Source organism: Mastomys coucha, unplaced genomic scaffold (assembly GCF_008632895.1).
Source record: "Mastomys coucha isolate ucsf_1 unplaced genomic scaffold, UCSF_Mcou_1 pScaffold21, whole genome shotgun sequence".
NCBI lineage: Eukaryota > Metazoa > Chordata > Mammalia > Rodentia > Muridae > Mastomys > Mastomys coucha.
Window position 1 is genome coordinate 23521763 of NW_022196904.1, and position 24763 is coordinate 23546525.

At 46.0% G+C, this 24763-nt stretch overlaps 4 pseudogenes across 1 annotated transcript; 1 reads left to right on the plus strand and 3 right to left on the minus strand.

Moving 5' to 3' along the window:
- Nucleotides 1-3197: 3197 nt before the first annotated feature.
- On the plus strand, nucleotides 3198-8048 carry LOC116100332 (annotated as a pseudogene).
- A 1511-nt stretch (nucleotides 8049-9559) lies between these two features.
- Nucleotides 9560-10237, minus strand: LOC116100333 (annotated as a pseudogene).
- Nucleotides 10238-12623: 2386 nt separating this feature from the next.
- On the minus strand, nucleotides 12624-13298 carry LOC116100334 (annotated as a pseudogene).
- Nucleotides 13299-13890: 592 nt separating this feature from the next.
- On the minus strand, nucleotides 13891-14658 carry LOC116100335 (annotated as a pseudogene). The gene has a single exon (XR_004122560.1). The product of XR_004122560.1 is annotated as a syntaxin-5 pseudogene (transcript).
- Between the last annotated feature and the right edge of the window lie 10105 nt (nucleotides 14659-24763).

A 24763-nucleotide genomic window follows, 5' to 3' on the forward strand; every position in this document is an offset into this window, starting at 1 on the left:
ATTTACACTTATTCAAGGAGCCAATATGCTTATGTAGGGAGTGATGTACCAGTTAATCTATTCATCACTGCGTAAATTATAGTAGCAAAAAATGGGCACAGGTATTTGTTGCTTACAAAGTAGATGAAGAAAATGTAATGGACATGCTGTAGAATATGCTAGCAGCTAAGCACAACAGGTAACTATGTGTTAATAGCAAAAGAAAAAAAGTTACCAGAGTGAAGAAAACTGAAGTGGTAGATATGTTGTGATTCCTGCCAAGTTTGAGTAAAACCAACCTACCAACTCTGGTCCTAAACATCAGTTATGGGAAACTTCTCTAAAACTAAAGTCAGGAGGATATATGTTCAGTTCCCAAAACAAACGAAGTTCTCACAAAGCAGGGTAATGCAATGCTTCTTCAGCTTTATACTCTTACTAGTTAAATACCTACTTTCCAAATAAATGTAACAGATTGATAGTTGGTTCTACATTGTAGCAACATGTAATCTTTGTTATCTTGCTTAGATAGCTATGGATGAAATGTACATGCGATCCATATTGTCACAACTGTCCCATTATGCCTGTGTGCATCCCAAGGCCCCTCATGGATATCTGAAGCCTTGTGTAGTAGTAACTCTCTATATCAGGTTTTCCTATGTACATACACACCTAGGATGATGTTTTTAACCACCACAAGACTCTTCAAGTAAAAGAACTACAGCTTCACTTTCACATCAATATTCTTGGGCTTTGGAACCATTGTTAAGTAAAATAAATGTTGCTGGGTAGTTTCTGCCCATTGATTGGACTCAGACTAAATAAATTTGGAAAAGTCCTGTCCTGATCCTTTTTTTTTTTTTTTTCTTGTGCAGTCAGTTTGGTCCTTTTGCATGGGGCCTGAATTCTCTGGTACTCTAGACCATGCCCAAAGATCGGGAATTCTGTCCTTAGGTGTAGGTGAGTTGGAGGTGGTGGTATAGTTACCATGACTAACTGGATCATGAAAACTGAAAGCTCGTTGAATGTCACACCAACTTTCATTCTCCAGCTTGATGCTAGAATTTGACCATTGTATGTCTTTCTCCTATCCCCATCTCCCTTATGTCTCTTCCCTCAAAATTTTACTTTGTAACCTTGCCGTCCTGGAACTAAATAGACAAGACTAACTTTGAATTCACAACAATCCTCCTGCCTTAGTCGGTGGATCATAAGTGTCAGCCTTTATGCTAGACTAACACTTGGCCATATGTCTCAGAGGTATGGTGACTCAAGGAAAGGGCTAAGACCTTTGTCAGAGCCCTAGTTTTTCATATAGCATGGCATGATCTAAAACCAACTTCATGCTCTCATCCATTCTGTGGATAGTAACTTCCATGAATATTTTTCCTTAGGATTGAAAATAAAAATCCAAAGAAACTACAACCTAATCTAGATGAATGACTGAGAAATCCCCTTTCCCACTTTTTTAATTTTTATTTTTATTTATTTTATGTAAGTACACTGTAGCTGTCTTCAGACACTCCAGAAGAGGGCGTCAGATTTTATTAAGGGTGGTTGTGAGCCACCATGTGATTGCTGGGATTTGAACTCAGGACCTTTGGAAGAGCAGTCAGTGCTTTTAACCTCTGAGCCATCTCTCCAGCCCCCCCTTTCCCACTTTCTATAACAGAGAGGCCCCATCCATATCAGACCACCCACCCACATTCCAAACCCGATCTTCTCTCCAGGACTCAGGATGAAGGGCCACCTCAGGAGGTACACACACTGAGCTATTCCAAGGCTCTGAGGCAAGGTTTGCTTTCAGTTTCACAGACTATCAGAGTGAACTTGAACTGGCACGCTGAGAAAAGCAGCAAGTGTCTATGGAGGACTCACCCTATACTATATTATAGTAATTTTCTGTGAAACCTGGTTCTGTTTGGATCCTGATGTGGATGAGGAGAGGTAGGGTGAGAGCCAATATTCTTCCATCCAGGGTAAAACGTGAGATGTCACTGCATACCTAATGTCTAGTTTGTGTCTAGTTTGCCTTGTCCTTGTACATCTTGTCTTTGGTTTCATTTTCACTGTCGCAGTCTCTTGCATTTTCTGTGCTCATCTTGGACTCGGGTGATGATAAATGCCACCCTTGCTAAGCCCAGCCGCCCAGATCAGATTGGACTCATCTTGCCTACCACTGAAGCCACTTCCAACCTGCCCCTCTGGATGAAGCTTTGTATGGTCCTCAGAGGGCAAGTGGCCAAGCCAGGACTGTCAGCAGGTGTCCTTTCTGAGGGCCTGGAGCAGAGACCTAGGGGCCTCCTCTGAAACCTGTTTTGTAGGACTCACAGGAGAAAGAGTCCCTCTTCCCTCCCTGTAACCATCTTCCCCGCCCCTTCTCTCCTCAATCTCCACCTTTACTACCTCAGCCTCACTCTGCCCCTCTGCCTGGTTCAACCCCTCCCTACTCTGCCACTTCTGCTTCAACCTCTACCCTGCCACTTAACTCTCCCCTCCTTCCCACTGTCTGCTCCGCTCCCCACATTTGCCAGGGCATTCCATATGACCCCTTCAACTCCTCCTCTGATCCTGATTCTGGGACAGCTCTTCCCTCCATCTTTGCTCCCTGTCATAATTGGGGTTTACTGCTGTGAACAGACACCATGACCAAAGCAAGTCTCATAAAGGACAACATTTAATTGGGATGGGATTACAGGTTCAGAGGTTCAGTCCCTTATCATCAAGGTGGGAGCAGAGCAGCATCCAGGCAGGCATGGTGCAGGGCCTGAGAGTTCTGCCTCTTCATCTGAAGGCTGCTAGTGAAAGACTGACTTCCAGGCAGCTAGGATGAGAGTCTTAAAGCCCATGCCTACAGTGACACACCTAATCCAACAAGGCCACAACTACTCCAACAAGGCTGTTTCCTAATAGTGCCACTCCCTGGCATATACAAACCATCACACTCCCCTATGGTAGATTCCTAATAATCGATACCTGTGTGTCCCTTTCTCCTCTACAGATCTCTGCAACTGGAAGAACCAAAACACACACACCCTTTCAGCACAAGCCCTGATTCCTTAATTTCTTTAGTTGATTCTATTTTCACACACACACACACATGTGCGCGCACATGCACGCAGTTGTCAGCAGATTCGCGGCACCCTCTTCATTACTGAAGGGAGAGAATGGATACTCACAAAGCATCCAAAGCACCCCCCAGAATGCTTCAGTGACTGATGACCAAAGGGCAGAAGCAATTGACTGTGTTCTGCCAAGACGGAGATCAGACTACCCTCAACGGGACTACTGTAAGCCCCTCAGTGAGCAGAGTGGCCAGCCCTGCCTCTATGGACCTCCAACCACAGTCTTGGGTTCTTCCCTCCTGATAAATCTCTTGTGTGAGGTTTGTGGTAGAGTGTGACTTTGAGGTTTTGGTTTTTTTTTTTTTTTTTGGCCAGGATACTTCCCTTCAGAGCTGTAAAACTTACAACTACAATACAGAGAGGGAGGGGGTCACTTGGTAAGTGCCACCAGGTTCTGTTAGAATGGATGAAGCAGGCAGTTTGATAGCCCACTAATCTGTCTAGGGTAGCAGATATAAAACAGGGTCCAGATGAATCAGTTGCCTTCAGCTTCCCTGGAATGCTTCCTGGATGCCCTTCAGTTACACACCCGATAGACCCAGAGGACCTGGCAAATCTAAGATGATTAACGTTGCCTTTGGAACCCAGTCAGCCCCTAACATACATAGAAAGATACAAAAGATGGATGGTTTCGAGGGAAAGAACAGGTCAGAACTATTAGAAATAGCTCAGAAAGTTTTGATAGCAGAGACTGCAAAGATCTCTTGGCAAAGAGATTCTACTCTTTCTTGTATCCTCCTCGACTTTAAATCCGGAACCTCATGCCTAAAGCTGCCATGTTCTGCTACCTGCTGGGGCTGGGACATAATCTTCTCATTCAACTATGAATGACTCAGCTTTCTGTTGTTGATCCTTTCCTTCACTGCTTAAACTTTTTTAAAATTCCTTTTCACAATTTGGAAGCTTAGCTGTGTGGGGTTTGTAGGGGTAGGAACTGATACTAAAACCCGATTCTATAATTGGTTCTTGATTGTGTAAATAAAGAAGGTGGAATCCAATTGCTGGGCAAAAGGGAAAAGGTGGGACTTGTGGGTCCCAGGATGAAGAGATATAGGGAGAGAGGAGGTCTCTTTGGACCAGGCTTTGGAATGAGTAGGTCACTAAAGCCATGCAAGGTCTTAGGGCCATCAGAAACAGTGGCCTCCACCACTGTCAAATGTCTGGAATAGGCTAGCTGATAAGGTTAGGGCAGGAAATTCTTCGCCCACTTTTGTGTTATCTGGCAAGTTCTAAAACAATAAAGTGTCTAGTGTTTTTCTTCTGTCTTCTGTCCATGGAGCTAAGGTGGGCAGGAGAAAGAAAGAAGACCGGGCAGGTGTTGGAGGCTTGGTGAATACAGCCGAGAGGGGTTGGTGGAGTGCAGACAGCCACCCCCAGGTTTCTTGGGTTGGAGGATAGCTGTGATCTAGTTGGAGCAAGGGGAACCTGGAGAGGTCAGAGCATGGGCCACCACACCGGGCAAGGAGGTAGCATGTTTTTAACATTACATACAACAGGGGACTTGCCTTGAGTCACTGCCCCCCTTTATTCCATTTAGCATCAGGCTTTTCTTTAAACTTCATATGGTCTTGAGCTCCACTGAACTGCCTGGTGCTTCTCAAACTCTGTGTTTTCTTTTTCCATGCTCATCTTGTTCCTTTTCATTATAGAGCTGCATAAGATTGACTACTAATAACCACACACTAGAGTCAATACTAGACTGTCTTGAAATCTCCTCTAGCTATGCCCTTAGTCTAAAAGCATGCTTCAATTTAGGTGAATAGTTTTCGACAAGGGAAGAAGGCAGCTGCAATCTTTGCTGCTTTCTTCCATTATTCTCACGGCAGGGGACATAGCAGCTAAGAGTTCTACATCTGGTTTCCAGGTGGCAGCAGCAAGAGAGAGGTTCTGGGTTGGGCATTAGTTTCTGAAACTTTAAAACCTACTACCCACAGTGACACATTTCTTCCAACAAGGCTACACCTGTTAACCCTTTCTTCTTCTTCTTCTTCCTTTTTTTTTTTTTTTTTTTTTTTTTTGGTTTTTCGAGACAGGGTTTCTCTGTATAGCCCTGGCTGTCCTGGAACTCACTCTGTAGACCAGGCTGGCCTCAAACTCAGAAATCCGCCCACCACCGCCTGGCCTCTGTTAATCCTTTTAAATACTGTTAGGTTGTGCTGGTTTGAATAAGAATGGCTGGTACTGGAGAGATGGCTCAGTGGTTAAGAGCAATGTCCACTCTTCCAGAGGTCCTGAGTTCAATTCCCAGCAACTGCATGGTGCCTCACAACCACTTGTAATGAGATCTGACACCCTCTTCTGGTGTGTCTGAAGACAGCAATGGCATCCTCACATACAAAAATTCACTAAATCTTTTAAAAAAGAAAAGGAAAGGAAAGGAAAGAAGAGAAAAGAAGAAAAATGCCCCCTCTAGGCTCACATGTTTGAATGCTTGGTCATTAGGGAGGAACACTACTTAGAAGGATTAGGAGGTGTGGCCTTGTGGGCCTAGATATGGCTGTGTTGAGGAAGTGTGTCACTAGGGGTTGGGTTTTGATATTTCAAAGCCCAAACTAAGCCTGGTGGCTCTCTCTTACTTCTCCAGAACTTTCAGTCTGTCTGTATGTTGCTATGTTCCCCTCTGTGATGATAAGGGACTGAATCTCTCGGAAAAAAAGACTGAAAAGTTGACCTGCAGCTTAAACCAAGCTGTACCCAAGTACCAAGAAGGACCCCACAGCTTGCCCTTGGCCCATACCCCAGAGTTACTCCATAACTACTTCCTAGCAACAGATAATCACAGATGTCTGATTGTTTCAGATGTACTTTCAGATTGTATACAGTCTTGCTTCAGAACATCCATGTGCCCAGGCAGTGGTGGTGCACACATTTAATCCCAGCACTTGGGAGGCAGAGGCAGATAGATTTCTGAGTTCGAGGCTAGCCTTGTCTACAGAGTGAGTTCCAAGACAGCTAAGGCTACACAGAGAAACCGCATCTTGACAAAACCAAAACCAAAACCAAACAAACAAACAAAAGAACACCCACACCTCAACATACAATAGTTATTCTATTAGATACTTGCTAGGCTGGACCCCTCCCCCTCTCACTCACATTCTCTATAAAACCTTGTCCTGCTGTGGGTTCGAGGCTGCTCCACCTTCCCACCCTGCTGTGTCTGAGTTGGGTTGAAGGAGAGCCCAAGCCTAGGCTTGTAATAATAAACCTGCCAAGCAGAAGAAGACTCCGCTGAAGACTGACACATTTAGGGTGAAGAAGTCTCCAAAGCGGTCTCCCCTGTCTGATTCGCCTTCTCAGGACCCCACTCCAGCTGGCACACTGGAAGCACCCCCAGCAATCTCTGTAGTGGTCCATGCCACTGGTGAGGAGAAGCTGGCTGTCACAAGCCAGAAGTGGACGTGTATGACAGTGGACTAGGATGCCGACAAACAGGACTTCCCTCAGCCCTCAGACCTGTCTAACTTTGTAAATGTGACCAAATTCAATTCGCCCCCAGAGGGTAAGCAACTTGGTGGCCAGCCAGACCCACACCTTGCCTTGGAGAATACTGTCCCTAGGAGGCAAAGAGCCAGAAAAAATACTTGCCAGGTAGAGCTGGACTACAGAAACTCCTATGAAATTGAATACATAGAAAAGCTTGGCTCCTCCTTACCTTCAGGACGGTGACACTTCCAAGAAGTAGGCCTTGTACCTTATGTTTGACACTCCTCAGGAGAGCCCCGTCAAGTCTCCTCAGCCTGGATGTCGGATTCCCCAACTCCATGTTCAGGGTCCAGTTTTGAGGACACTGAAGCCCTTGTGAATGCAGCAACAAAGCTCCAGCATCCTATCACAAGAGGGCTGGCCTCCAGTCAGGAGCCTCTCTTGCAGGTGCCGGAAAAATCCTCCCAGAAGGAGTTGGAGGCCATGGCCTTGGGCACCCCCGCAGAAGTAATTGAAATCACGGAAGCTGCTCACCCACCAGATGTCTCCATCTCCAAAACTGCCTTGTACTCCCACATCGGGCTCACCGAGGTGGAGAAGCCCCCGGGCCTTCTGTTCCAGCAGCCAGACTTGGACTCTGCACTCCAAGTTGCCAGAGCAGAGGTTATCGCCAAGGAGAGAGAAGTCTCAGAGTGGAGGGATAAATATGAAGAAAGTGTGTGTGGGGGGGGAAGTAGTGGAAATGAGGAAAATTGTGGCCGAATATGAGAAGACCATCACACAGATGATCGACGATGAACAGAAAGAGAAATCCATCTCCCACCAAACTGTGCAGCAGCTGGTCCTGTAGAAGGAGCAAGCCCTGGCTGACCTGAACTCTGTGGAAATGTCTCTGGCTGACCTCTTCAGGAGATACGAGAAGATGGAGGTCCTGGAAGATTTTTGAAAGAATGAAGAGGAATTGAAGAAGTATGCACAGGAGTACCTATCCCGAGTGAAGAAAGAGGAACAGAGGTACCAGGCCCTGAAGGTGCACGCAGAAGAGAAACTGGACAGAGCCAATGCAGAGATTGCCCAGGTTCGAGGCAAGGCCCGGCGAGAGCAAGCAGCTTACCTGCGGAAGGAGCAGCTTCGAGTGGATGCTCTAGAAAGAACACTGGAGCAGAAGAATAAAGAGTTAGAAGAACTCACCAAAACTTATGACGAACTGATTGCCAAGATGGGGAAAAGCTAACTCTGAACCAAGTTCGTGGACTTGGCCGTTGCGTGCAATACGATCGTTGGCACAGTTTGCCCCTCCGATTCTGTGGACAGTTTCTCCTTTCACTTCCGTATGCACTATTGTGTCCTCTTTCTAAATAAGGCTGGTTTGACCGGATGCAGTGCTGAGACCTACCAGGATTCCTTGCTATCCGTTTGCATTTTCTACTGTAATTCATAGCAAGTTGACCTCGGAGTTCCTGTATCAGGGAGACTGTCAGATCCTCTAATAGACTACAAATTGCTGACCTTGGCTTTGCCCTTTGGCAAGCAGCATCCGATGTGACATGAACATATGCAGCCTGCATCAGGACTCTTGCCTTAAGGAGTGTACAATTGATCCACATTTGCTGGTTTGATTTTAAAAAAAAAGAATGCATGTTTCAAATAAAATTCTCTATAGTAAATAAATGTTTTGCTTTGAGTCTTGGCAAAAAATAAAAAAATAAATAAAAAATAAAATGGTGCTGGCCCAGAATGGAATCCTGTGGCATCCATGAAACTACATTCAATTCCATCATGAAGTGTGACATTGACATCTATGCCAACACAGTGCTGTCGGGTGGTACCACCATGTACCCAGGCATTGCTGACAGGATGCAGAAGGAGATTACTGCTCCGGGACCTAGCACCATGAAGATCTAGATCATTGCTCCTCCTGAGCGCAAGTACTCTGTGTGGATTGGTGGCTCCATCCTGGCCTCACTGTCCACCTTCCAGCAGATGTGGATCAGCAAGCAGGAGTACGATGAGTCCGGCCCCTCCATCGTGCACCGCAAATGCTTCTAGGCGAACTGTTACTGAGCTGCGTTTTACACCCTTTCTTTGACAAAACCTAACTTGCGCAGAAAAAAAAATACGAGACAACATTGGCATGGCTTTATTTGTTTTTTGTTTGTTTGTTTGTTTTAATTTTTTTTAAAGAGGTTTTTTTTTTTTGTCTTGGAGCTTTTGACTCAGGATTTAAAAACTGGGCCGGGGAAGGCAACAGCAGAAGATTGGAGCAGACATCCCCGAAAGTTCTACAATGCGGCTGAGGACTTTGATTGTACATTGTTTTTTTTTGTTTTTGTTTTTGTTTTAATAGTCGTTCCAAGTACCCATGAAATATATGGTTACAGGAAGTCCCTCTCCCTCCCAAAAGCCACCCCTACTCCTAAGAGGAGGATGGCCGAGTCCATGCCCTGAGCCACACCAACGAAGGTGACAGCATTGCTTCTGTGTAAAAATTTTTTTTTAAAATCTTCCGCCTTAATACTTCACTTTTGTTTTTAATTTCTGAATGGTCAGCCATTGTGGCCCCCCTTTTTTTGTCCCCCCAACTTGATGTATGAAGGTTTTGGTCTCCCTGGGAGTGGGGTTGAGGTGTTGAGGCAGCCAGGGCTGTCCGTACATTGACTTGAGACCATTTTAATAAAAGTACACACCTTACAAACAAACACAAAAATCAATCAGTATTTTAATTACCAAGTCTATATTTAGCAAGACAGGAGGGTTAGGGAGACAACAAAGTGGTAAGTGGTGAGGGGCCTCAGAAGAGCTGACCCATATTCTGCACTTAGCTGCAGAGATTTGCAGTCCTAGCCGTGAGTTCCTGGCCTTGTGCCCTCCAGAAGCCGAGCCTGGTGCCCAGGTGTTTAAGCAGCCACAGCTTGGTGGCTACTGACCTCAGCACACACATCCTCGGTGCTGTCCTTTAATCTTCCTCTGCCCCAGAGCTGGGGGTGGGGTGGGGTGGGGTGGGCAGGGCAGGCCGAGGATTTCAGAGAGGGTCAGTGTGACTGCAGGGTCACTGCTGTTGCCTTGGCGGTAGCATTGACACATAGCGACGATGGCAAGCTTGGCAGCAAGAAGCACCCATGTCTCTGCATGGGTGGGATATTGGGACCCTCTAGGGTGTCCAGGATCCCCTCTACCTCTTTGTGGTAGGCGAAGTGCAGATCGGGAAGAGCATGTGCAGAGCAGCCAGTGTGCCACAGAGCAGCAGCCACTGGGTAGGGCTCACAGTCCGTGACACCAACACTGCCACCATGCGCAAGGTGGAGAGCCCCCTCCACCAGCAGCCAGAAGAGGTAGAAGAGGGCATGAAGGTGGATGTTATAGGTGATGAACAGGACTACATAGTGCCCGAAGAGGCTGTGGCTCAGTAGTGCCAACATCTGGAGCATGGTGATCTGGGCATTACACAGGTAGGCAAGGAAATAAATGAAGGACGAGACACCAAGCCAGTATCCAAAGCAGGTGCCTATGGCTGTGCCCATGAGGGTGCCCTCCCAGATAATGGTGTCAGAAGTCTTCATCCCATGCAGGGGGATGGCAACCAGTGTGAAGACCAGCATGAGGGGTCCGTAGAGCTTGCCTGAGACTTTCTTGGGGAAGCTGACCATCTGGATAAGGATCATGGACTCCAGGAGTTTCCCTTCCCTGATATTTCTCCCTGCAAAAGGCATTAAATCTTTGGTTCACCCTGAGAAGTTGGTATGCACCCATTTTCCATGATGACCAGTCAGTAAATGGTATGGATAAACATGGACTATCTCTTCCATCAAAACCACAGTGGGGAGCGTGGAGAAGGTCCTCACCTACAACGCCATAGCCTAATTCTCCCATTGAAGGCCTCGCTGCACTTCCAGACAACCACTGCCAAGCTAAGGACAATTACTGCTAAGCTAAGCCAGAGCTCCCATTTCCCCCAGCTTGAGATAATTGCTGTCCTGAGCTCTTGGGCCCTGAATGGTCCTGGCTTTGTCTCGGGCCCATGGACCCCTGATCCTTCCTTCTGACTCCTCTGTGAGGCACCCCAACGGTTACTGTATGTCTGGGAGTCAGAAACCCCAAGTTCAGCCTCCCCCACCTCTTACAGAGTTTGTCCAACCCGTGAGCTGTGTTTTGCCCTTCCCTAAAGTCCAGCACTCATACAGTCAAACACTCCCAGTGGTGTGTCCCACACCCCAACAGTGAGGCAGAGCTCGGACCCACATTCTCTGGCCTATCTCCCAGGTGATTCTAGATTTCATGAAGCTGACACGTGAGGAAATACAAGGTTGGTACCAACAGACTCTTAATAAACTCAGGGTTTCAGGGGCACCTGAGCCCAAACATCCACAGAATGAAGGAAGGACACAGCAGCAATAATGAGAGAAGCACAAAATGTCACCAGCCTCAGAATGTGGCTATCTGCACAGACATGCAAAACTAGGCTCTGGGGTGATTGGCTGTCTTTGTCTTTTTTTTTTTTTTTAAATTTGAATTTTAAGATGCTGCACTCACTCGTTTACCCCAGTAGGTCTACAGTATCCGAGTTAAAACCTGATCACGGACAAGAGGCATTATGACTCCAAAGGGAATTTGTCTCCTGGGTATTTCAGTCAGTTGTTGGCATCTCCTAACTTAGACATGTTCCAGATTGATCTCTGCTAAGTCTGTGGGGAGACTTTATTCAGGTATAAAGGTGCCCTAAGAAATATTTTGTTATAGCTAAAATTGAGATTTAACATTGTTTCCTGGCCTCCACAGTGTTTCAATAATCCTAATTGATTTCCTAGCTGTAGTTAGCTTGGAATTTCTACAAAGGAGCCATCTTATCAGACAGGGTGTCGATAAAGTTAGAGATAGCAGTTAGGCACTAATTATCAGAGCAATCCCACCCAAGGCAGAATTGCTTTACTGACTAGAGAGACGTTATAGGGCTTCTATCACTAATTATTTATGTTACAGCCAAGGAATGCTAGAATACGACCTTTAGCTGCTTGCCTCAGACAGACCCTGAGAGTTTATCTTGGGGCTACCAGAACAACCTAGCCCAAGAAGAAAGACATCACTGCTCCTCTGCCTGGCACCTGGCTGATTGATTGCACTGACCTTAATGTAGCCATCTCCTGCCTACGTGACCCCTGTAGTTTGCCCTGTTCTCTGTATACCATATAAGCCTGATTTCTACTTTGTACAAATTACATTCAGAATCTGCACTCCCTTGTGTCTGTTTCTGTCTGTCACCGCCGAAGTCCCTTGCCCACCTGGCCAAATCTCTCATCACCCCACGGAACAAGGGGTCCCCGAAGAAACCCAATCCGTGGCATTAAGATTTATTTCATTTCATGATTACAGACTTAGGGCATGGTAGGCAAACAAAAATCAGTAAGCACCTTTCCCCCACTTAGCCGGATGCATTTTGCCTTTTATGTGATATGCACACTGATTTTAATTTGTGGAGTTGAAAGTTAGCAACAGCAAACCTGTAATGCAGGTGACTCTTGCACGGCCACCCCAGGGGTTGGAGTTATGAGCAGCAATGCTGTGAGCTCCAAAGTTGGTGTTTATGTCGTTTCTGAAGCTTTTGAATGTTAAGTTGACACCTTGTTAAGATGGGAGCTCAGTAAACTGTCTTCTTCCATAACCCAGGCCACCAGCAGTTGAAAGTGTTACTATAAAAATACAATCATGTTTCCAAGCAGTGATTGAAATGGTTGTGTCCACATCCCCTTTCAGAGCATTAGCTCCCTGAGAGGAAAGAGAGGTCCTGACTGACCATCGTGAGCAATGCCTCCCATTTAGTACACCCAATGTCCTCTGCAGCAAACACTGTCAGCCTTGATCATATCAGTTTACCATATTCACATCCAAGGACCAGTTAAAGCTGATTCCAGATCATATTTTGCAACCTTAACCCCAAGAAGCTGTTCTGTTGTAGCATGAAGAGTTCCTGCAAGATGCCAGCAAAGGTGAAGTTGCCTCAAAGCAGGAATGGCAGCTTCAAAATCAAGGAGAACACCTTTAAACTCTTTGAATCCCATGCTAGCTTCACAGCCTTCCCCAACAAAATCCAGAGGCCTCTCACTTTGCTGACTTCTTCCAAGTGGCAGGCAGGTCAGGAGGAGTTTTCAGGCTTTTCTTTGCCATGGCCCATGAACTCCAGGCCTTCAATAGGAATCTCTTTCTCCTTCATTGCTTTCTGGACACACTGTTGGTAGCATTTGAAGAGGTTGGTGCATGGGTCCCCTTTGAGGAACTTCTCAGCAAACCAGCGATTGAAGCATTGGTCATACTCGCGCTTCATGTCACTGCAAGCCTCCCCGACGCTGTTCGTGATACCTGTGTGGCCCTTCCCACACCTTTCTTTAGGAATGCTGATAAAAGACTACAACCTGGAGACTCTGAAGGCTGTGCTTGAGGGACTAGATACACTGCTTGCACAAAAGGCTCACACCTGTGAGTGCCTACGGAAAGTATCAAGCACTCTTTTCTCCTCTAGGATTTTTTTTTTTTTTTTTTTTTTTGAGGCTGACAGTCTTGCTGTAATTGGGAGGAAACAGGCTGCAGCATGTTTGGCAGATTGAGAGTCACCAGTAGCCAAAGTCAGGTTTGTGCAGGCCACTGTAGGGCTCAGAGCCCCCTCACCTCACATGGTGAGGAGAAGGTGGCAGTCAGACTCTAGCTGACCCAGATGATAGAGTTGGTCCCTAGGATAGTTTTACTTCCTTGCCTCACTCTCAAGAAGGCAAGGAAGGGCATTCTCTCCTCTTGCTGCCAGTTACCTTTGGGGAGGCTGGTATGGGTTTATAAAAATCTCCTGGTGGAGGGACTGGCGAGATGGCTCAGCGGGTAAGAGCATTGACTGCTCTTCCGAAGGTCCTGAGTTCAGATCCCAGCAACCACATGGTGGCTCACAACCACCCGTAATGAGATCTGACGCCCTCTTCTGGTGCAACTGAAGACAGCTACAGCATACTATGCCAGAGGTGGGGCCAGAGCGAGCCATCTGTACAGCTAGTGTGAGTACATACACATAAAATAAATAAATCTTTAAAAAAAAATTTATAAAAAAAAAAATCTCCTGGTGGAGACAACCTTCCCCACTGGCCCCTAGCTGGCTTCTAGCCACTTCACAGCAGAGTCCAAATCCAGAACCAGTTCCAGAACCAGTGTGTTTGATGGGCCTGAGGGTAGGACAGACACAGGGTGGGAGTCAGGGACACTGGCAGTCCCAAGGAAATGGCCTTTCTCCCAACCACCTTGCACAGGCTCCAGTGGCAATGGTAGCCACCTGCCCTCCCAGGAGGGTCCCAAGTCCTCCGTGGGGTGGCTCAGAATGAGGGACGAGGGTTCAGGCAAGGAAGACCACAAAGATGATGAAGAAGACAATGAGGATGAGGAAGATTTTTGACCATGAGATAACCGACTAGAAGTACTTGAGGATCTCTGAATGGGCTGCCTCGACATCCAGCTGGGCTCCAAGCACATTCTCGTCCATCCTCTGAATTGTTTCCTCCTGTTCTTTAACGATGTGTGTCAATTGCTGAAAAATGGAGCCCAGCTCAACGATTGTAGACTCAATGTTCTGCATGGTGTCTGCCTGACTCTGGGTGTAGGAATCCTACTTGTCAATGAACTGAAGCTGCTGACTTGTTCTAGGGTCCATCATGTCAATTGCCACTTCCCTGGAGGCTCTGGACTGTGCTCCCAAAATTATGGGACCACCTCCAAGGTTGTTGGGGGCAAGAGGCAGGGCTGACACTGGTGCCCTGGAGAACTGTTCCCGATGGTTCCTCTGCTGTTTCAGATTTTCAGTCCTCACTTCTAAAATGGATTTGAAGTCACTGGACATGGAAGCCAGTTTTGACTGCAATGAAACCACAATGGTGTTAGAATGGGTTTGCAGATGCTGGCCACTCTGGCTGCCCTTGGCCCTCACAAAATCTTGAAGCTGAGCAATTTGTTTGTTGAGGCTATTGATGTCCTGTTTGATGATGTATGTTAGCTCCTCAATTTCTACTGCTTTATCATCAAAGAGGGACTTGCGCTTTGCCAAGATTGTTAGCTTCTCCCAGGAACATACGGTTGCCTCCCTTATTTGCTCTCTGAGGAGGTCCATCGCTCTTCGGTTTTGCATGGTCATCTGGGCCACCGAAGTGATCTGACATTGTAGGGAGGCCAGTGACACTGCCAAGTTTTTAAGGCCTTTTTGAGACGATCAGACACCCCTCTGATCTCAACCACCAAGTATCCCATGGCACCTGCACTTAAACCGGTTACTAATTGAAATTGGAACTGCCTGGAGTGTGGGGGCGGAGGGCGCCTGAGAGTGGAGAGAGCCTGTGGGAAGGAAGACCGTGGCTACTTCAGCCTTTCCATAAAGTACTAGGATCCGTACTGGTGTCACCCAGATACCTACAGAGGGGATCACCTGGCGGCAGATTTTTTGATATAGAGCCATTGTACCACAAGCGTCTGCCTGGAGGTGCCTGAGCAGGTACCAAAGCTGTGCTACTAGCATTGCAAAGGGAGCACGGTCTCGAGTGGCAGAAAACAAATTGAGTGTTCAGAGGGCACGGGAAGAGAGGTATGTATATCTTGTATAGTAATAGCCTTTGAGGGGGGCTAGTGAGATGGCTCAGCGGGTAAGAGCACTGACTGCTCTTCTGAAGGCAACAACCTTCAAAATCCCAGCAACCACATGGTGACTCACAACCACCCGTAATGAAATCTGACGCCCTCTTCTGGTGGTCTGAAGACAGCTACGGTGTACTCATTTATAATAATAAATAAATCTTTAAAAAAAAAAATAGCCTTTGGTTGGGGTCTAGGAAAGGGCACTGAGATTACAGGGGCTCGACCCAGAGCCTCACAGAGAAAGCACTTGTTAACGTCGAAGGCTGTAATGAGGTTAAGTAGGGTTGTTCCCTCCTGGATGAGGCTCCGCCAGAAGAAAGGTTCATTTTCTTTAGTTTTTTACCTGAGATTGGGAGGCGCCTTCCAGATGTGATTGGAGGGGCTCCTCCTGTTGTATGGTGTTGATGAGGTTTGCCAAGCTCTGGAGGGAAGAGGGCAGGGTCTGGATATAGATTCCTATATGTTCCTATTTGTTCACATGGGTATGAAGATGTTTCACTTTGATAGACTTTGCCTATTACCCTCCCACCCCCAACCCGAGCCCACCAGTCATTCCAAGGATCTCAGATACTAATATAGTATACTATGTTATAGTATACTATATAGTATACTATATTATAATATAGATATTAATATAGTACTTGAGTGGAGAATATCCAGACACTGCTCTGGCCCATCCTTATCCATATTCAACAGCAGGGTCTTTTTTTTTTTTCCTTTATCTTCCTAGGATGTTCTTTTTACAAGAACTCCATGGGCAACCCCCATATTCTTAGACTCCTGGATATTACAGGCTTTTGTCCATCTGGTCATGGGTACAGCAAATCATAGGGGCATGGAACCCCTTGTGCATTTAAAGGGAGATACCGGGATAGAGATAACATCCTGGCATCCCTTTGTGGGACAGTCTGCTTGGCCCACATGTCATTGTGGGTCCCATCAGCTCCATCGGACCAAGTTTCCCAAACACGGAAGCACCAGCAGTCTGTTAGAGCTGGTAGTCTCAGCTAGCTGGGTGAGGATTGGGAGAACCATAAGCCATGGGTCCACCTGGCAGCGGTGTTGTACTGTCTAGTGCCTGTGGCAGCAGAGGAAGGTTGTGACCCAGAAAAAGAAAGAGCTAAAGAGAGTGAATGTAGTCAAGTGTGACTGTTCAGACCTGTGTTTGGGGATCCCTGGAGAAGCAGAGAGTGATGGGCCCCAGGTCCTGGACAGACTTGGGCTGGAGCCTTTTTGAGCTGGATAGATGGTACCAGCACTGATGTCCTAGGAGTTTGTCAGCTGAGTGGGTGGTGAGGGCTAGTGCAAGAGAAGCTGTAGGCTCAACACAGAAGAGTCCACCAGACCTTGGAATTCTCCTTTGTTTGCCATTATAAAGAAATCTGGCCAATGGAGGATGTTGACAGATCTGAGAGCGGTTAATAAAATCATTCAGTCAATGGGTTCTTTACACCATGGTATCCCATTGCCTTCCTTCGCACCTAAAGCATGGCCTATCATAGTGACTGATTTAAAAGATTGCTTCTCAACAGTCCCTTTACAAAAACAAGCTAGAGAAAGATTTAGTTTCACAGTGCCTACATTTAACGACTCAGTTCTAACCAGGAGTCACCTGGTTAGTGGAGAGTCCTGCCACGAGGAATGTGGAATAGTCCTAGCTATGCCAATTTTTGTATAATAGCCATTAGAAATAATCCATAAACAATTTCCTCAATCAATAATCACCATTATTGGATGATATTTTGCTGGCTGATTCAAATGGAGATACTGTAGGAAAAAAATGGTTTTGATGAAGTAAAGAGAATTTGCCTCGCTGGAGATTACAAATTGCTCCTGAAAAGTACACATGGGAGATTCTATTAATTAGTTAGGATCTAAGCTAAATCTGTGGAAAATTTGACCTCAGAAGGTACAAATCAGGAGAGACCAATTAAGAGTTCTTAATGATTTTCAAAATTGTTGGGAGATTTTATTTTGCTAAGAACCAAAATTGGATTAGCTACTCAAGTGCTAATTATATCAATCCTTACAAGGTATTATAGGCTTAAATAGTCCAGGAAAATGATCAGCTGAGACTGAGAGAGAATTAGCTTTGGTAGAAAAGAAATCACAAGACATGGGGCATTGTCCATGCCACCAGACAGAAGACCTGCTGTGGGGTTATGATGTGTCTCACATCCACTCAGGGCTCGGGCTGCTCATGGAGGTGGGAATTTGTGTGTGTGTGTGTGTGTGTGTGTGTGTGTGTGTGTAGCAAATTTTTTTAAATTGGACATTTTCTTTATTTACATTTCAAATGTTATCCCCTTTCCCAGTTGCCCCCCCTCTGAAACCCCCACCCCATCCTCCCTCCCCCTGCCCCATCCTCTCTCCCCCTGCTTCTCTGTGTGGGTGTTCTTCCATCCACATACTCCCACCTTCCCCACCCTCAGTTCCCCTACACTGGGGCATCTATTGAGCCTTCATAGGACCAAGGACCTCTCCTCCCATTGATGCATGACAAAGCCATCCTCTGCTACATATGCAGCTGGAGCCATTTGTACTCCTTTGTTGATAGCTTAGTCCCTGGGAGCTTTTGGGGGACTGGTTGGTTGATATTGTTGTTCTTCCTGTTCTTTCTCTAACTCCTCTATTGGGGATCCTGAGCTCAGTTTAGTGGTTGCTTTGAGCATCCACCTTTGTATTTGTCAGGCACTGACAGAGCCTCTCAGGAGACAGCCATATCAGGCTCCTCTTGACATCCACAATAGTGTCTGGGTTTGGTAACTGTATATGGGATGGATCCCCAGGTGGGACAGTCTCTGGATGGCCTTTCCTTCAGTCTCTGCTCTATACTTTATCTCCATATTTGCATCTGTGAGTATTTTATTCTCCTTCTAAGAAGGACCGAGGCACCCACACTTTGGTCTTCCTTCTTGAGATTCATGTGGTCTGCGAATTGTATCTTGGTTATTTGGAGCCTTTAAGACTAATATCCACTTATCAGTGAGTGCATGCCATATGTATTCTTTTGCAATTGATTACGTCACTCAGGATGATATTTTCTAGTCCTATCCATTTGCGTAATAATTTCATGAATTCATCATTTTTAATAGCTGAGTAGTACTCCATTGTGTAAATGTACCATATTTTTTGTATCCATTCCTCTGTTGAAGGACATTTGGGTTCTTTCCAGCTCCTGGTTATTATAAATAAAGCTGCTATAAGCTGGTAGTGGTGGTCCACGCCTTTAATCCCAGCACTTGGGAGGCAGACACAGGGGGATTTCTGAGTTCGAGGCCAGCCTGGTCTACAGAGTGAGTTCCAGGACAGCCAGGGCTATACAGAGAAACCCTGTCTCAAAAAATGAAATAAATAAATAAATAAATAAATAAATAAATAAATAAATAAATAAAAGACTGCTATGAACATAGTGGAGCATGTGTCCTTATTACATGTTGGAGCATCTTCTGGGTATATGCCCAGGAGTGGTATAGCTGGGTCCTCTGGTAGTACTATGTCCAATTTCCAGAGGAACCACCAAACTGATTTCCAAAATGGTTGTACCAGCTTGCAATCCCACCAGCAATGAAGGAGTGTTCCTCTTTCTCCACAACTTCACCAGCATCTGCTGTTACCTGAGTTTTTGATTTTAGCCATTCTGACTGGTGTGAGGTGGAATCTCAGGGTTGTTTTGATTTGCATTTCCCTGATGACTAAGGATGTTGAACATTTCTTTAGGTGCTTCTCGGCCATTCAACATTCCTCAGTTGAAAATTCTTTGTTTAGCTCTGTACCCCATTTTTAATGGGGTTATTTGGTTCTCTGGAGTCTAACTTCTTGAGTTTTTTGTATAAATTGGATATTAGCCCTCTACTAAATGTAGGATTGGTAAAGATCTTTTCCCAATCTGTTGGTTGCCATTTTGTCCTATTGACAGTGTCCTTTGCCTTACAGAAGCTTTGCAATTTTATGAGGTCCCATTTGTCAATTCTTGATCTTAGAGAATAAACTATTGGTGTTCTGTTCAGGAAAATTTCCCCTGTGCCCATGTGCTCGAGGCTCTTCTCCACTTTCTTTGCTGTTAGTTTCAGTGTATCTGGTTTTATGTGGAAGTCCTTGATCCACCTGGACTTGAGCTTTGTACAAGGAGGTAAGAGTGGATCAATTTGCATTCTTCTACATGCTGACCGCCAGTTGAACCAGCACCATTTTTTTTAAAGATTTATTTATTTATTTTTATGTGTATGAGTACACTGTATCTGTACAGATGGCCGTGAGCTGGGAATTGAACTCAGGACGACTCCAGCATAACATAGTGTAGCTGTCTTCAGACCCATCAGAAGAGGGCGTCAGATCTCATTATGGGTGGTTGTGAGCCACCATGTGGTTGCTGGGATCTGAACTCTGGGCCTTCGGAAGAGCAGTCAGTGCTCTTACCTGCTGAGCCATCTCACCAGCCCGAACCAGCACCATTTGTTTAAAATGCTGTCTTTTTTCCACTGGATGGTTTTAGATCCTTTGTCAAATATCAAGTGACCATATGTGTGTGGGTTCACTTCTGGGTCTTCAATTCTATTCCATTGATCTTTCTGACTGTCTCTGTACCAATACCATGCAGTGATTTTTTTGTTTTGTTTTGTTTTGTTTTTTGTTTTTTTGTTTCTTTTTTGGTTTTTTGTTTTGTTTTGTTTTATCACTATTGCTCTGTAAGACAAAGGAGTTGTCGACTGCACTTTCCCCATGCTGGAGCTGGGCTATAAGAAGCCACAGGACCCTGCTCGGAGGTGGGGATTGGGGAGTGCAGTCTGAGGTTCCAGGGACTGATGGAGCTGGCTCGGGGGGTCCCTGAGCCTGCACAGAGGCTGGAGCCATCAGGTTCTCAGACTCTTGGTCACTCCAGACACTGCTGGGAGCTGCAGAAGAGCTGAGAACAGATTGGGGGACCTCAGGCTAGATCTATCAGAGATAAGGGGGGGAGGGGGAAGGAGAGAGAAGAGCTCCAGCTGGGTCCCATGGGGAGGAGAGTCCTTGGCTTGGTGGAGGCCATGATTGGGGGCATTGAGAGGACTCCTACAGGAGACTAGAAGGCTGGGTCTTTAAGTGAAGACCTGCTCCATTACTCTGCATGGTGAGTCTTGATGAAAGGAAACAGTCCATAGTTTTAACACATTTATTGTCATGGTGGAGAGTAGTGATGAGTAAACTGTACCCCACTTTCTCAGGGCAGGCCTGGGGTTAAATACCTTTTGCAGGGAGGAGTGTCTGGAAAGGAGAGCTTGCTTAAGTGGTGACAGACTGGAGAATTTTAGAATTTTAAAATAAGAGCATTTAATAGAAATGTATCAGTAGAAATGTATGGTGTATAACCTTTACCTAAAGGGCATGGAGGGCCACTGTAGCCAGCCAGGAATGTAGGCTGGCCAGTTCCAGGAACCTGGCTAACTCAGAGCCTCAGGGCTCTAGTTCCCAATACCTGCCCCTCCTGACTGATCCACAATGAGGGCAGAACTAGGAATGAAGGTCTACTGGTTTATGAGGCTCTCCACCCTGCCGACCGATAGATGAAGATTATATTCCTAGAAGGAATATGTTCCCCTCCCTAACTGACTGATTTTGGGTCCCTCTGAAATTTTCCACTGTTTTTTGTTATTTTTCCTTGGTAACCCCCTCACCCCCCTAGTTTGTGTTTTTTTCCTTTAAATACCCCTTACTCCTTGTAGTCTGGGTCAAACTCCTCTGGCCTGCAAGGTTACGAGATCGACCCCGGTACAGGCCTATCCCAAATAAACCTCGTGCACTTGCAGCAAGATAGGTCTCTCATGAGTTATTGGGTGGTTGTGTCATCCCGAGACTTGAGTGAGAGTCTCCCTAGCTCTGGGAGTCTTTCATTGGCTAAGTCCTACATACCTTCAGTGCCTCATTAAAATGGAGATCTGTCTTGAGGCTATGTGACCTGTGGAGGGACTTGGGGCATAGTTCTTATGTGACTGATAGCCACAGAATTATGGAGAACTGCTGCCTCATGTCAGGGCCCTGGTGTCTAGGAGAGTGGGAAAATGCCTACCATCCTGTGCAGGGTTATCCCCTGTGGTGTCACCTGTGGGGTCACTGGGGTTTCAAACCTAGTTCAATCAAAACCAGGCTGCCTTTCATGGTCCCTCAACCTGGTAAGGTTGTAGCAAAACTTCAGAGCCCTGATAAAACTCGTAATTGAGATCAGCAGGAGTTTGAACTAGCTCCAAGCCAAGTTCCTGTGCTGAAGCACAAGACCATGACACACTACCAGGAAGACCATGACAAGACAATCTGTCATGTAGTGACACCTGAAGTCCTTCCTCATGCAAATAGAGGATCCCTAATTTTCAGACTGAACCAATAAGAAGATCTATCCCTAGATCCCACCCCACCCTTAAAAAAATGTTTATAAGGTCCCTGTCCACAAGGAACGAGGTGCACAAGTCATTTCACCAAAGATCATGTGAGGGTGCCTGCTTATGTAACGCTCCGGGGAAGTTTTCTCTCCTGAAGCACTCATTCCTGGACCTGAGCCCCGGCCAACAAGCCAGTTGTGAAGCTTGACCACAACCACTTCCTGCTTGGTGGCTCTGGTTCAAACAGTATGAAAAGCAAAGAACATTTTGTTCTGCAGAAGATTAGCATTTGGGGGGATCTAACATTTACCAAGATGGAGATGCCCAGGTGAGCTCAAAGGCCCAATTTAAAGCCCATTAGGGGAATTCCAGGGAGGGAATTCCTTTGTCTTAATTGGTTGGCTCAATCTCCAGGGACCTTCCAGAACCATTGCTAAACATGTGAGGCTCTAGGTTCAATTTCCCAGCACCTTCTGCCCCAAAGTTGAAGTATTTACTTGTTGGGGTATATTGTGTGAGGGTGTGTCTCTGCATATTCAGTTGTTAATCTTGTTCTGACAGCTAAATGCTCACAGGATCTTGGTATTGTTATTTCAGTTTTCCATTACCAGCCTCATATGCTGTAAACATTTTTACATTCCTCTTCTCTAGTCTAGAGGCAGTCTAGAATTGTATCTCATTGACTCTAATATGACAGCCAATACCTGAGCAGGAATTAGGGATGGGAACTGGTGTGTGTGTGTGTGTGTGTGTGTGTGTGTGTGTGTGTGTGTGTATGAGAGAGAGAGAGAGAGAGAGAGAGAGAGAGAGACTAGGAGAAGAAAGGAAACTCATGAGATTCAGCTAGCATTCATGGAGGTGAGCAGACAGACCTGTACTTGTACTTGGCAGAGGTAGAGCTAGCCATATGGTGGATCATAGTGCCAGGATTAGTTAAGATAGATAGCTGGGAGACTGCCTTAGCTAAAAGGCCTAAGCTTTAGAATATTGAAAAGCCTGTGTCACCATTTATATCACTGGCAGGTCTCAATAAGTCCTGCTATAGTTACTGGAGGTGAAAGGTCTAAGCAGGGAGGTGGTGGGAGAATATGGAAGAAGAGGAGGGAGGATAAATGGTTAATTGAAACCAAGGATATATGGAAATGACAAATGGAAATGTAGTAATTTTTATAAACTTACTAAAGAATATAAGCAAAAAGACAGGGTAGGTGTGGTGATTTGAGTGAAATTGGCCCCCACAGTCTCAGAGAGAGTGGCTCTATTAGGAAGTGTGGCTTTGTTGGAATGGGTGTGGCCTTGTTGGAGTAGGTGTGGCTTTGTTGGAATGGGTGTGGCCTTGTTAGAGTAGGTGTGGCTTTGTTGGAATGGGTGTGGCCTTGTTGGAGTGGGTGTGGCTTTGTTGGAATGGGTGTGGCCTTGTTGGAGTGGGTGTGGCTTTGTTGGATGAAGTGTGACCCTGAGAGTGAGCTCTGAGGCTTCAAATACTCAAACTGAAGAGACACAGGAAACCTGCCCCTGTCTCTCTGCATCAAATCCTGCACTCTCCTGTCCCTGGGCAGAGCCAGAGCAGTCAAACTCCCTCCTCCCCTATTCCCAGCATAGATGCCTCCAGCCCTGGGAGAAGGCAGACAAAAGGAAGCATAGCCTGGTACCAGAATATTGCAATCCCTCTTTAGTGACAACACTCCTTTCCCTCTCTTGATTTACAACCAGCATTGCTCCAGTGCAGATAGCTCCTGTCCTTGAAGGAAGAAGGAGCCAATATCCTCAAAGTGATAAAAGCGCTCTCGGACTACAGGAAAGAGGCAGTTGAGTGTTCCCAGACAGCTATGACCAGTTTGTAAAACACAGGTCAGGAAGGTCCCTTTCCAGCTGTGTGGCTCTGCTCTGCTGTCTAAGCAAACGTTATCAGGTTTGAAGGATGGCATTCCTTCACCCCCTCCCCAATCATGTAAGGCCAAAGCTTGAGAATCCCAGCTTATGCCTACTCATACATATATCTCAACCCCTGGACGAGAGCATCACATTCCTATTCTGCAGATCAGGAAAGGCTTTCAATTCGGGTCACACTCATATAATAAAGACTCTCTTTGTTCTTGCATCGGACTTGAAATTCCTGGCGGTCTCCTGGGGTTCCCTCGAAGAAATGAGCATAACAAAACCAGGCCCAGTGGCTCTTTCTCTTCCTGTGTCTCCTGATACAAATATAGAACTCTCAGCTACCTCTCTAGCAGCATGTCTGCCTGTGTGCCACCATGCTTCCTGCCATGATGATAATAGACTAAACCTGTGAAATGTAAGCCAACCCCAATGAATGCTTTCCTTTATAAGAGCTACTATGGTCACTGAAGGGCTCTCTAATAGGCTCCAGCATGGCAAACATTGCTGACAGTTTTTGCCTTTTAAACTTGTTCCCTTGCAGCCGGGTGGTGGTGGCACACACCTTTAATCCCAGCGCTTGGGAGGCAGAGGCAGGCGGATTTCTGAGTTCGAGGCCAGCCTGGTCTACAAAGCGAGTTCCAGGACAGCCAGGGCTACACAGAGAAACCCTATCTCCAAAAAAAAAAAAAAAAAAAAAAAAAAAAAAAAAAAAAAAAAAAAAAAAAAAGTGTCCCCTTGCTAAAAAACTGTTAGATTGCATTCCTAAAGCTAGCCCCCAAGGTCTATTCCCTTATTTGGTGACTGACTCTTTCTTGAGACTAAGCACCAAGGTTCAATAATCAAAATTCCTTGTTTGGGTAACATGTCCAATTAGGATTTACCAACTCACTCTAGCACAACCCCTCTCCTTTTTTAACATAAAAACCCATTCCTGTAGAGAAACACTATGCTGCTGCTGCCTTTGCAGCCTCCCTGTCCCCCCTGCATACCCTTCTGGGAAATCTCCTTGGTGCAGAGGATTTGGTGTTTGGATGTGTCCTGTACCGATTCCAGTGGTAGGACAGTGGTAGCAGGGATGGGGAAGGGTCTCCCTTACAATTATAGTTTCTCTTCACAGCAATAGAACATTAAATAAAACAGTGGGGTAGAGAGCTTGAAGATATCCTCCATGAGTAGAATTGTCCTCCCAGAAACCATAGGTCATTCAACAAAAATCCTGTGTGAGCTGTAGAACAATTCCACGAGGTGGTCACAGGGGTCCTCTAGGTCCCCCAAACAATACAAGCTATCCCACTGTTTATTTATTACTGAGGATACCACATACTTCTGTCATAGAACATGGAGAAATCCAGA